The sequence below is a fragment of the Protopterus annectens genome, chromosome 10.part0 (genome assembly GCF_019279795.1).
Source record: "Protopterus annectens isolate FY-2018-M chromosome 10.part0, PAN1.0, whole genome shotgun sequence".
Classification (NCBI taxonomy): Eukaryota; Metazoa; Chordata; order Ceratodontiformes; family Protopteridae; genus Protopterus; species Protopterus annectens.
Window position 1 is genome coordinate 986,215,565 of NC_056744.1, and position 12,675 is coordinate 986,228,239.

Genomic DNA, 12,675 nt, shown 5'->3' on the forward strand with positions numbered 1-12,675 from the left:
AGAAATGCAGTATCATGCCCCTAAAGAGGCAAATGGGTAACCTCCCCCACACACCTATGCAGACAGAGAACTTCAGGCTAGGCAGTGTGATGTGGGTTGTGTAGGCTATGAAGTCGCAGTGTAATATACGTGACATTGGACACTAACATCTGTAGTACAGTAGTATGCCTCAAGCCACTATGATAGGCAACAGTACAGACTGAAATGGTGTCCTGTACATAGCAGTGCAGGCATAGCAAATGTGTATAAGTGTCAGGTGAAATCCACATCCTATGTACACCCACAGTAACAATCAGGTGTGCCCCCGGGTAGAAATGCACAAAGAATAGCTGTCCCCCCTGTATTTAGAAATGTTGATAAGTCTATGCAAAGTGTCGCATGGAAGCCCTGCAGGCACAGCATGATCCCTGTTGATCTATGACACAAAGGTGAGCCCTGCTATAAAAATACAACTTGATTTTCCATACACATATAGTATAAATGTCTATACTGGGCATGCTCACACACTCCAGCAAATGTAGTGGATTCCATTCAGCATCACACTGAAAGGTCATACTGGGCATGCTCACACTTAAAGAAATGAAGCAAATGTCAGGCAGCAACATACTGAAAGGTCATACTGGGCATGCTCACACACTTAGGCTAAATACGGATGTGAGAATAAGGGATCTATGAACAAATGTGGATAGTCATCTCTACTTCCAGAAACACATTCACAAAGTGGTTGGAAATTCATGCTATGTGTTCACACAAACTGCCAAGGTCTGTGCATGTAGGTCAAAGGAGGTTCCCACTACTCAGTAGTCATCAGACCTGTCAGAGAGTACCACAACACACATGGGATGAATCCGACTAGGCACGTTCAGCAGCTAGAAAGACCAATGAAGTACCTTAACAAGAGGACTACTGACCTCAAATAGTCGCCCCATGCAACAAGACTGAATGTAACCCAATCTGTACTTTGTTGCATACTGTCTACTCAGGAGATCTCTGCCCAACAGACAGGTTCATGTCATGGTTACACTTAGATCTGTTCTGAGTTACAGCTTAATGGCAGTAAATGTACAGAGCCAATTGATATTGCCAACATTCTGGCAGATAGGATCACTGTTAACTTTACCTTCTGTTCTAAGTTACAGCTCAATGGCAGTAAATGTACAGAGCCAACTGATATTGCCAACATCCTGGCAGATAGGATCACTGTTAACTTTACCCCCCTCCCACCCATGAAAGAGCACATCTCTATAATGAAGACTGCAAAGTTGCTGTCATCATGGCTGCACAGGTAATAAACACTCTCCAAAGCCAGTATCACAGCAGCCATGGAACCAGATAACTTCCCAGGCTGTGTAGTATCTAATTCCCTGAAGTAAACATTAACATGGCAGGTCTGTGGCTGCAGAAGTTTCCAGAGGACTGCAAACCAGGAGCCATAATTGTAAACACAAAAGATGTGGACATCTTACAAAAGGGCCTCACTGAGACAGATGGCTGTTGTCAAAGCCATGGGCTGTAGCTCAATGCCAAAAGGTGCATTGTCATCCCCTTTGTTAAAAACTCTGTAGCCAAGAACTACAACAGAGGTGGTAGTATACTTCACACTGAAAGTGTGACAAGAGACCTTGGGTCACAAGTGGACAGTGGATATGACTGTGATAATCACATTCCCACAGTAGTCAGGAAACCCTCCTATGTGGCACACCTCATCACAAAATGTGTCTCATGCAAAATAGAAGAGGACAATGTTCCCCTCTACTCATCACTCACTAGAACTATAATAGAGTACAATGCCACTGTTGCTATGTACCTCACAAGACAACTACAACAACTGGAAAGCCAGCAGCAATAACACACAAAGAGCATTAGCGGTCTGAAATACATGCCATACACAGACCAGCTCAAAATGCTCCATCCGTACTTCCTTGCATATCGCCTACTCAGAGGTGTTCACTGCCTAACATACAAAGCTATGTCAAACATAAAGCTGTTGAATATGCCCCACATAAAACACTCACAATCCCTCCGACCTTTGGACCCAAAACCATGATTGAAATACAAAAGGAAGGGGTGTACCCATTTACCTTATGGATACCCACACCTGCAGGTTAGTGGCACAGCATGAGGCCTTGGAGACCATGCAAATGCAACTAACATTGGCCAAAGCTGCCCATCAGATTGTAGCCTGCTACAGATCATGTACCTTGTCTCAGGAACCTCACTCAGTATTCCGGAGAACAGTGGAAAGTATAAAGGTCCTATTAAACACCATTAAATGAGGAGATTACAACTACCCAAACAGTGAGTGGTGGAATTACTCGTGTACAATGTCCCTCGCCCAATGTTTCCCAGAATTTAAAAACACTAACACCCTGGAACAGCTGGTCACCATGCCCACTACAGGTGACAACATACTGGACATGATCATCACCAACATGGGGTACCAGTGTTCCACTACAGAGATAAACCCCTTGCTGGTAATATCAGATCATGAAGTAATCACACTGGACATCCACATCCGGCCCCCCCCCCCCACCCACCCAGTCAATGAAACCACTGTGAAGACATTTGCAAAAGCAAACTGCACACTTCCCAAGACCAAAGTGGTGTGTTCCAAAGCCGTCTTGCTATAGGATAATGGTATACAATCTGCAGAATCATTTACAAGTGCATCCTATGAGCATCTACAGGGATGCATGGAATGAGACATCACAAATAAAACCAAGATGCACTCCTCCAAAAATAAGACAACAATCAGGTGGTTGTTGCCCATAAATAAGCTAGAGAACAGAAGGAGGAAATGAACACATGATAGAGCCAACTTCACTAAAGGAAAGGCATCACTGATCATTATCAGGAAGAAACAATGATCGCTCATAAAATAATCCAAGGACAGTTTCTAAAGACAAATAGCCAAGGAATGTAAGAATAACAACCACAAAGCCTTCGGTAGCTATACCAGACATGTAGGTGTCAACTTCCAAATATGCTGTCAGCTACTGAAAAAAGGAAAGTAATACACCAAACCAACTTTCATTGCCCACATCCAGGGGGACAAGTTCAGTGTAAACTCCCCCCATCACCCCCAAAAGGGCCTGTGTCCATCACAGAAGGATGCAGAGCCCCAGACATCATGGACATGCAGGTAAACACAGCCCTCACCAAAGCTAAGAACACAGCATCAGTGTGACTGGATGGTGTCCCAGGCTGCGTCGTACACTAGGCCCATGAGGAACTAGACCCTCACCTACATTCACTGTCCAGACACAAGCGTACCACAGGCTATGTACCCAAAGAATGGCATACACAAACAGTCATCCATCACAAAGGGGGTGCCACAACAGAACATGGACACCATTGCCCAATATGTCTACTCAGCCTGGTCTACAGAGCTATTGAGCAAATTGTCATGGAACCCATGAACAGAGACATTGGAGACCTCCAGATGCTGGACTCTCCACAACTTCACCTTGTTAAAGTCAGATCCTGGCTCCTAAACCTAGTTGACTTATTTCAAACAGTTACCAAGGACATTGATGGAGGTGAATGTAGTCCACACAGCCCACCCGGACCTCATGAAGGACTTTTCACACCATTCCCCACTCTGTCATCATGGACAAGCGTATCAGCTGGAACATTAACAGCTATGTCACAGGATGGGTGGCCAGGTGGCTCACAGATCAAACACACATGTTCAGAGTTGTTGGTGCCATGTCCAACTCTAAGCCAGTCACAAATGACATCCCACAGGTCTTGATCCTGGGATCCCACCTGTTCAGTGGATACTGCTCAGAGGGACAGGCAAGCATGGGAGGTGTATGGCTGAACAGGTCTGCAGATGAATGGTAACTGTGGTCCATAATAGACTGTATGGCTAACACAGACATCCTCCAGAAGTGTCTTACAGAGACAGATACCTGGTGTCAAAACAATGCCCTCAAGCTGAATGCCAGAGAATGCATAGTCATCCCATTTGGGTACAACAAAGTGCACACAAATTACCACATAGGTGGTAATCCAGTATGTACAGAGAAAGTCATCATGGCCCTGGGGAAACAGGTAGATACTAAACTCCCCTTTGATGATGACATGGCCAAAGTGTTTAGACATTCCTTCAATGTAGCCTACCTAATGTCACCTAATGTAACCCACTTTGTATAGTCTGATGATGTCACCATCCTACAAATAAACCTGTGGAAAAGATAGCTTGCAATAATGTGTATAGCATGGTGTGTAAATGCATGCTTCTATAGTATCATAAAGTAGTTGGGTAGTGGTTTGAATCCTGCACTTGCCAAGTGTTTGTACGTGGTCTCCTTGGGAAGGAACAAATGTTTTTGAGAGTAGTAAAACACCTTAAAAGTGTAAAAACAATCTTTGTCAAGTCTGATGATGTTGCCATCCTACAAATATACCTGTGGAAAAGAGAACCCCCCCCCCCCCAAGTAATGTGTATAGCGCATCGTGTAAATGCGTATTTTTCTAGTATCATGAAGTAGTCAGGTAGGAGTTTGAATCCTGCATTTGACAAGTGTGTGTGTTTGTGTGTGGTCTCCTTGGAAAGCAGCAACATTTTAGGAGAGTAGTAAAACACCTTAAAAGTGTTAAACCAATCTTTGTCAAGTCTGATTATGTCACCATCCTACATATATACCTGTGGAAAAAATAACCCACAGTAATGTATATAATGCATCATGTTAATGCACACTACTCTAGTATCATGAAGTAGTTAGGTAGGGGTTTGAATCCTACACTTGACAGCTGTGTGTGTTTGTGTGTGGTCTCCTTGGGGAGAAGTAACCTTTTAGGAGAGTAGTAAAACACCTTAAAGGTGTTAAACCAATCTTTGTCAAGTCTGATGGTGTCACCATCCTACATATATACCTGTGGAAAAGAGGGCCTTCAGTAATGTGTATAGCATGCTGTGTTGATACGTACTCCTCTAGTATCATGAAGTAGTTAGGTAAGAGTTTGAATCCTGCAGTTGGTGAGTGGGTGTGACAGTGTTGGGGGTTTTGCTTTTACCATCGTATGACATATCAGTAGGCATTGCACATGTGAGGTAGCTGTGAGGCAAATACATATACGTACATGTTACCTCAATTATTGCATGTGTGGGAACTCTGCTGTATCCAAGTACACAGTTGTCATCTTTGACAAACTGTGCTGTTGCTTCACAGACCTTAGGTCACATCTGTATGCTTGTGACAAGGCCAGCCACTGCACTGATGCCTGGCCTAGGTCATTCGTGTCACACACACTCATTACGGTTTCCATTGAATTGTTTGAGTGAGGGTTTATGGCCGAGGTATATGTCAGACCTGTTCAAACTTAGCAGAGTCTGTCAATGATGACTATGCATTATAGGTGTACTACAACCTTTGTGGACATGCATGCAGACTCCTTATTGCTTATGTGATAAACCGAGGGATTTCAAAATACCTTAGGGAATGTGATTATCAAAGGAGAGATGATGTAACACTAGGTTGCATGTACACATCGGTACCTGTTCTTCATGTTGGTGGCTACTACCTATGTGGTACTGGGGGGATACTATGTTCCGTAAAGGTGGATGACTATGCTTAGTTTTGCCTATAGCTTTACAGCATGGGTTTGACAACAGGTATCTGTCTGTATGATACCCTTGTGGAGGATGTGTGTGTCACCTGGAGAATGCAGTATAGGCCACAGTATGCATATGCATTAGCACACATGGACAGACATATCCCTACTGTGATTGCTTGTACCTAAGAGAGCCATATGCCGAACAGGAGTGGTCTCAGTAATGGGTGCAGCTGAATACCACTGGTTACTGGCATAATATAGTACCTGAAGGATCCGAATGTTGCTGTGTGTCCTACATCTGTGTGTCGGTTGTCAAGACATCATCTAACGATTGGTTATGGTCAGGCTGTTGAAGTCATGTATACTAACAGAATGCAAAACAATGACAGATAGTAACAGTATCACCCACAGCACAGTGTCAAACCATGTCATACACACATGTGTAGTCTGGTTCCAAAATGTGTGTAGTACAATGCATACTGGCCACCAATATAAACTATGGAGTGTTACTGTGTAATACAGAGAATGTCACCCTGCCCATGTATCCACTATGCACGTACATGCAGACAGTGCACCTCCACCATTTTCACAACTGTACACCTGCAAATATGTGCTACACACATCCCACACATACTGTCCACTCTCTAACACATGCTGCCAATACTGCACACATTAGCCAAGTGGCACGTGGGTGGACAATATACAATTGGAACTAACACTGGTGTAAACAACACTACATTGACAATCATAGCTTTAATGCATCATGCCTGCTCAGCTACACCTTCAAGCATATCATTACACTCTACTGCTGACAACATTCTAACATTGCTATACTGCTATAAAGACACCCTGTGCATCAGCACTATGGTAGCCTGTTCCTGCATTGATGTTACAGATGACAGGAGGTGGCACAGGTTTCATCATATGCACAGGGTGTTGGTCTGCCAGAGGTCTACAGTGAGCCATCCAATCGACATGTATGTGTGTGTGTGTGTGTGTGTGTGTGTGTGTGTGTGTGTATGTGTGTGTGTGTGTGAGAGGGGCAAGAATAATGGAATGGGCCAATGTTGATGTAATGTGTGTGGGTATGTGTTAGCCCTAGGTGTCTGGATTATGTGTGTCTGTGTGTGTGTGTGTGTGTGTGTGTGTGTGTGTGTGTGTCTGCATGCACACAGTTCCACCATGTGGCTGCCACATACGGGTATTTGTGGGACAGCCACAGACTGTACCTGCGTGGCTTTACAGATCACAGTCTCTGGCCACGGATATGGTACCTGTGCCTTGCAGGGGTGCTACTGACAATATCAGGTACCAAGCCAGACTGGGTACTCTCCCCAGAGGTAGATGGATGTACACTGGACCCAGGTCCCTGCTGGGACTGTCCAGAGCCACGTGCACATGATCTTCTAGGACGTTCTATGGACAGCCCACCCCCAACATTGCTGGGACTGGTACTGGCACTACAGGAGCAGCTGTTGCTTGAGGGACGTCTGCGACGACTGCCAGCTGCTGATGTTGCTGGCATACTTCCACATTGATGACTCAACCATCCTGCACTGTCCTGACACATGGACATGACATTGCGGAGGACATCTAATGTCTCTCCCCAACGTCTATCGGTGACCTCAATGTAATTACGGATGGCACCAGCTAGGTCATGGATACTGTCTATTACGGCGGTGTTATGTGCCCTCAGTCCCTGTCTGGTGTACCATTCCATACGTGCCTGTGCCTCCATGACAGCCTGGAGCATGCGTGAGGTTGTAAGACCTGTCGCACATCTTCCAGTGGCATGATGGGCAGCAGTGCTCCGACGAGAACCCCTGGAAATCTGCCTATGTGGTACCCTGCCAGACATCTGGGTATGGCTGCTGTGTCAGGTTGCATGTGCCATGGATACCACACTGTCATGGCCAGTGCCGACTGTAGGCTGTCCCTCTGCTAAGGGCATTGGTGATGGATGTATTGGCAGTATGACTGTGTGCATGGATGGGGTGGACACTTGTGTAGTGTCAATTGGTGGCCCAGTGATAGACCCTGGCAAACATGCCTGTGCCTCAACACACGTATCATCATTATCACTGTCATGCTCAGTGGCATCAGTTTCCCTGCTGCATCGAAACCAGCCCAAAATCAGCACCTGTGAGAGGAGACAGGAAACACACATTACGACCTGTACATGATGTCGGCACACATGAACACATGAACACATGCACACATGCACACATGCACACAAATTCACTCCTCACTAAAACAGACACACACACATACACACACACACACACACACACACACACACACACACACACACACACACACACACACACACACACCACCAGCATTCCTGAACATACTCAATAGTGTGTGATGTTGGGGTACAGTATCTCAAGACAAACATTTATATCAAACGTGACAGCATGCAGGACATGTGTTGCTCAACAGCATGCAGTGTGAGTGTAGACAGCCCTTGCTAATAACAGTATACATGACCTTGATGCATGTGTGTTTTGTCCAGTGAATGGCCTCACCCTGGAACGCAATGTGTACATGGACACAACATTGCTGTGCAGGTATTAAAAGCCCTACAATGTCCTGTGCACCATCAGTCACAGGTATACATTCCATGGCTGGATGTGTATCAGTGTGTCACACAGATATCCATTTCTGATTAGAGCATCTGTGTCTTTAGCAGATAATTGTGGACACAGGTGTAGCACATGCATGCTATGTATACACACAGGATGAGTGGTGCATGTATACCTGATGAAATACCATTGTTCAACATAGCCATTGCACAGTGGTTATGGTGAGTGTAGGACATATTGTGGACATGCCAGTGCCAGCCATGACATGGTATGCTACCACACAACTGCAACATGAAACAGCACACATACACAATGTGTGTCATGTGACCTATACACCCCATAGCATTACAAGACATATGTGTGTCACTTTCTACAAATGGTGATTGCTATGCATATTGTGTATAGGTGCATATGTCTGCACACACACACAACATTGAGGTGCATAGCAATTCATGATATGTGTAGTACTGTGGCCCCTGTAAATGGATGGGGTGTAGTACCATGAGCCATCATCATACAGCATCATGTGGTCACTCAAGGCTACTAATGTGTGCCAGACCGGCACATACCATGCTGTTCCTGAACTGCAGTACCATGGCTACATTCACCATTTCACAGCCAGTTGTTACATGGGTTTGTGAGGTGCCCAATAGGGGGCATCACCTAACATGAATGTGTTATGTGTTGAAGAGTGCTGCACAGCCACATGTGAGGCATCTACCCCTCAGGTATATTATGTGTGCTGTGTGGATGAGGTTTTGGATACTGTAGTGTGACCTTACAGTGGGTGTCTGAATACTCCATGTGTAGCACGTTAATGTGTACTGCGTATGATAAAGGTGTGCATGTTGTGTGCATGTGTATCGACTCTGCCTATCCAATGTCCACTACAGTGTTGCCACAATTGTGTGGGATGCTCTGTGTATTGTATGTGTTTTAGGCAGCTACCCACGTTACTAGGATGTGCATAGTCTCACAGCAAACATGCACAGCATGCATTATGCATAGGTGTGTTACGTGTACTTGGCCTACACCTCCCCTATGACATGCACATTTAATTAGCAATATTAAAGGTATAACACACTCACCAGCATGGCTCTGCTGCCTTGCTGTCACATCAGAGGGACCTACAAGGATATCAGACACTTTGTCAGTGGCAACAACTGTGGCATTGCTACTGTGTGTTTGCAATCTTACAGTAGTACAACGGTTGACAGTCATGGGCCTACAGATTATATTCCTAGTATTGCAAAACACTAGGCACCACATCGTCTAACTACACAGTACACATCTCACATAAGCATGCTCTGCCAATAGAGGTAACAGAATTCTACAGCTATGCCATGTTACCTGCACGCTCCATGTCAACTTGCTGGGTGGCTCCAGCCTCCATGATGATACATGTTACTTGTTGTGGTTGTTGTTGGCCAGGAACCACCTGGCTCAGGAGCAGCTCCTCCACTCTGGTGAGGGGGGGGTGAATGGCTACCCTCCCACCTGTGGCAAGCTGTTGTCTGCAGATATCAGATGCACGCTGCCAGACATGTCTAATTAAATCACTGCAGTGATAGCGTACCTGCTCATATGTCCGGTTATGCATGACTATGTCATTTACCCTATGGACAAGATCTTGCGACAGTGCAATCCGCTCATGCTGGTCCTGGCTGGTTCTGGAGAACAGCAGCGCATAGTGCTGCACCAGGCTCGCTGTGATGACTTCTTCCTCAGCTGTGCTATATGCAGGATTGCGATGGTGGGACATTACCCTGGAAGGCAATGAAACAATATGTGTGAGCAAGTCATGTGGCACATGTAATATTCCAAAGTAGAGATATAAACTAACTGCCATATATAGCACCCTATTGGCTGTCAGAAGATACACACTTTCAGTACCACATATCAGTTCTCAACCCACAGATGCCTGACAGTGCCTGGCACACTCTATATATCAAACCATGTTTTGCACAGCAACAAGGTTAAAACAGTATGTAAGACTATACAACAGTACATGGCACACTGTATGTGACACAATGCACCACCTAGCCACAGGAGGTATATATCATGCTAATGCATCATGAAATATGTAATCCATTGCAATGATTATAAAGTCCACTGACAGTATTACCAGTATACCACACTAGTCGTTGATGGCAGACCCCTGCCTAACATATGTGCACATTCATTAATATAGATGGCATACTGCTGTACTAGACTATACATGTTGCTAGATAAGCAGTTATATCCTGTAACACACATATGACCGAGGCCATTGCACATGCATACACACACACAGCAGACATACATAACAGACACAAAGGTATGGCAACCCAGGTGACCTTTACCTGTGTACCTTACAGTACTGTGTGTCAGTAGTTACCAGACCTTATGCCTGAGGTATGTAATCTGTGAGGACTACAGGGAACACACATAACAGTGGTTCCAATACATATGCACGTACACCATACTGTGCTGTTTAGGCATACAGCTTCAGGTAGTACTACAGTTCAAACAGGAGTTGGATTCACCAGCCCAATAAGCATACATGTACTGCTTTATCCTACAATGGGACACCCCAGTCGACAACAAGGGACTACATCAGACCATATGGCATACTGCTTTTTCTGCCTAGCAATTGCATACACATCTTTTGCTGGGATCACACCTAGGACACATAATACCATGACAGAAACAGTTTCCCACTAAGCTGTCACACATATACCGAACTCTGACACATTCACTAACGCATTCACCATCACATTGAGTCAACCTCACATCATCAATTATTGCAAAAAGTACATGTGGATGTGTATCACTTCATAGGTTGGTAAGAAGCTATTGGCCCTAGGGCCTATAGAACTCTAGCCATACACTACTCTGGCCTTTTACACACAGGTAATTACATTTCTTGTGGTCCTGTCAAGCAGAGACACTGAGGTGATTGCCTGGGTGTATTCACTATCTCCCATACAATCTCCAGGATTATTTATGATGACTGCTAATTAGGAGCTTTGTTTGCAATGGATAGTTGGTTTGTTCCAGAGTATGGGATGTCTCTGAGATAGGAATCTATCCCACCAGCATGTGCTGTTTATTGTGGTCAAAGGGTTTGGGTCCCTAGAGTGTGTAGCTCGTAGAGATTGTGATCTGTTTACGTGGAGCATGTCCAACAGATCTGGGTTTGACATAGCTTAGTATGTTAGTCAGAGGTCACCTCTGGGTAGGCGGTATGTGACACAGTCTAGTTGTGGGTTTGTGGGACGGTCTGCATAGGGCATCTGTTTGACGCCGGTATTACTCTTTGCGAAGTATGTCTGTGTCCTTTCCACTTGCTGTAGATGTCTTGTGAGGTACATACCACATGGGGCATTGTACTCTATACTGGGTTTTATGTGTGTGGAGTAGAGGGGAACACTGGCCTATATTTCCCTGGATGACACAGCTTTTGTGATGACGTGTGCCACATAGACGGATTACATGACTAGTGTGGCACTGTGACTATCGAAGGGGAGACTACTGTCCACCTGTGTCCCATGGTCTCTTATCACACCTTTGATGTTAAGTAGACTACCACCTATGTGGTAGTTCATGGGTACTGAGTCTTTGCAAGGAGGGATGCCAATGTAGTGTCAACACTGAGCTTGAGTCCATGGCTTTGTCACCAGGCATCTGTTGCAGTAATTATGACCCTGTGTCTCTCTCTCTCTCTCTCTCTCTATATATATATATATATATATATATATATATATATATATATATATATATATATATATATATATATATATATATATATATATATATATATATATATATACACACATACATATAAACATCCATCGGTGTACATATAGATATACATATAGGCACATATACAGTCCACCTGCCATGGTGGGAATATCAAGTATGGGAAGGTTGTGAGGTATACAGTTATGTCATAACATTGCACAGTGTTGTGCGGAATGCATTGAAGGTGTTCTCAGCCCATGTAGCTCAAGAAGGCCTCACTGGCTGCAACACTGCAAACCTGATGAATCATACCCACAGCGTTTAATTACCACATGTCATATACCAGCACTGTATTCTGTCTGGTCTGCCACACACTACAACCTACATAGAAATATGCACATAACAACCTTCAACAACATATATATATCCACCTTTCACAAACAGTTGCAGTATGTCCCTTGCTCAATGCATATGTACAAATGCTAATATATCTGACATGGACAGATCTCTCCCTATGTGTGTGCCATACACACACAAGGACCACACTGTTGTAAGTCCATGTACCTCACGGCTGACCTGTTGGGCCTTGCTGCAACATGAACAGGTGTCACATGTGAGCACACAGTAATATTAGAGGGTGTATACATAGCTGCTCAGGGGCGGCTCGTGGCATCGGGCTGTCGGACTGCAGCCCCCTCAAAATAAAAAATAGAAAGAAAAATAAAAAAAAAAAATTTTTTGAAAATTCGCGGACTTCGCGCATGCGCAGTAGTCCCGACTACTGTCGGTCTATGCGCATGCTCAA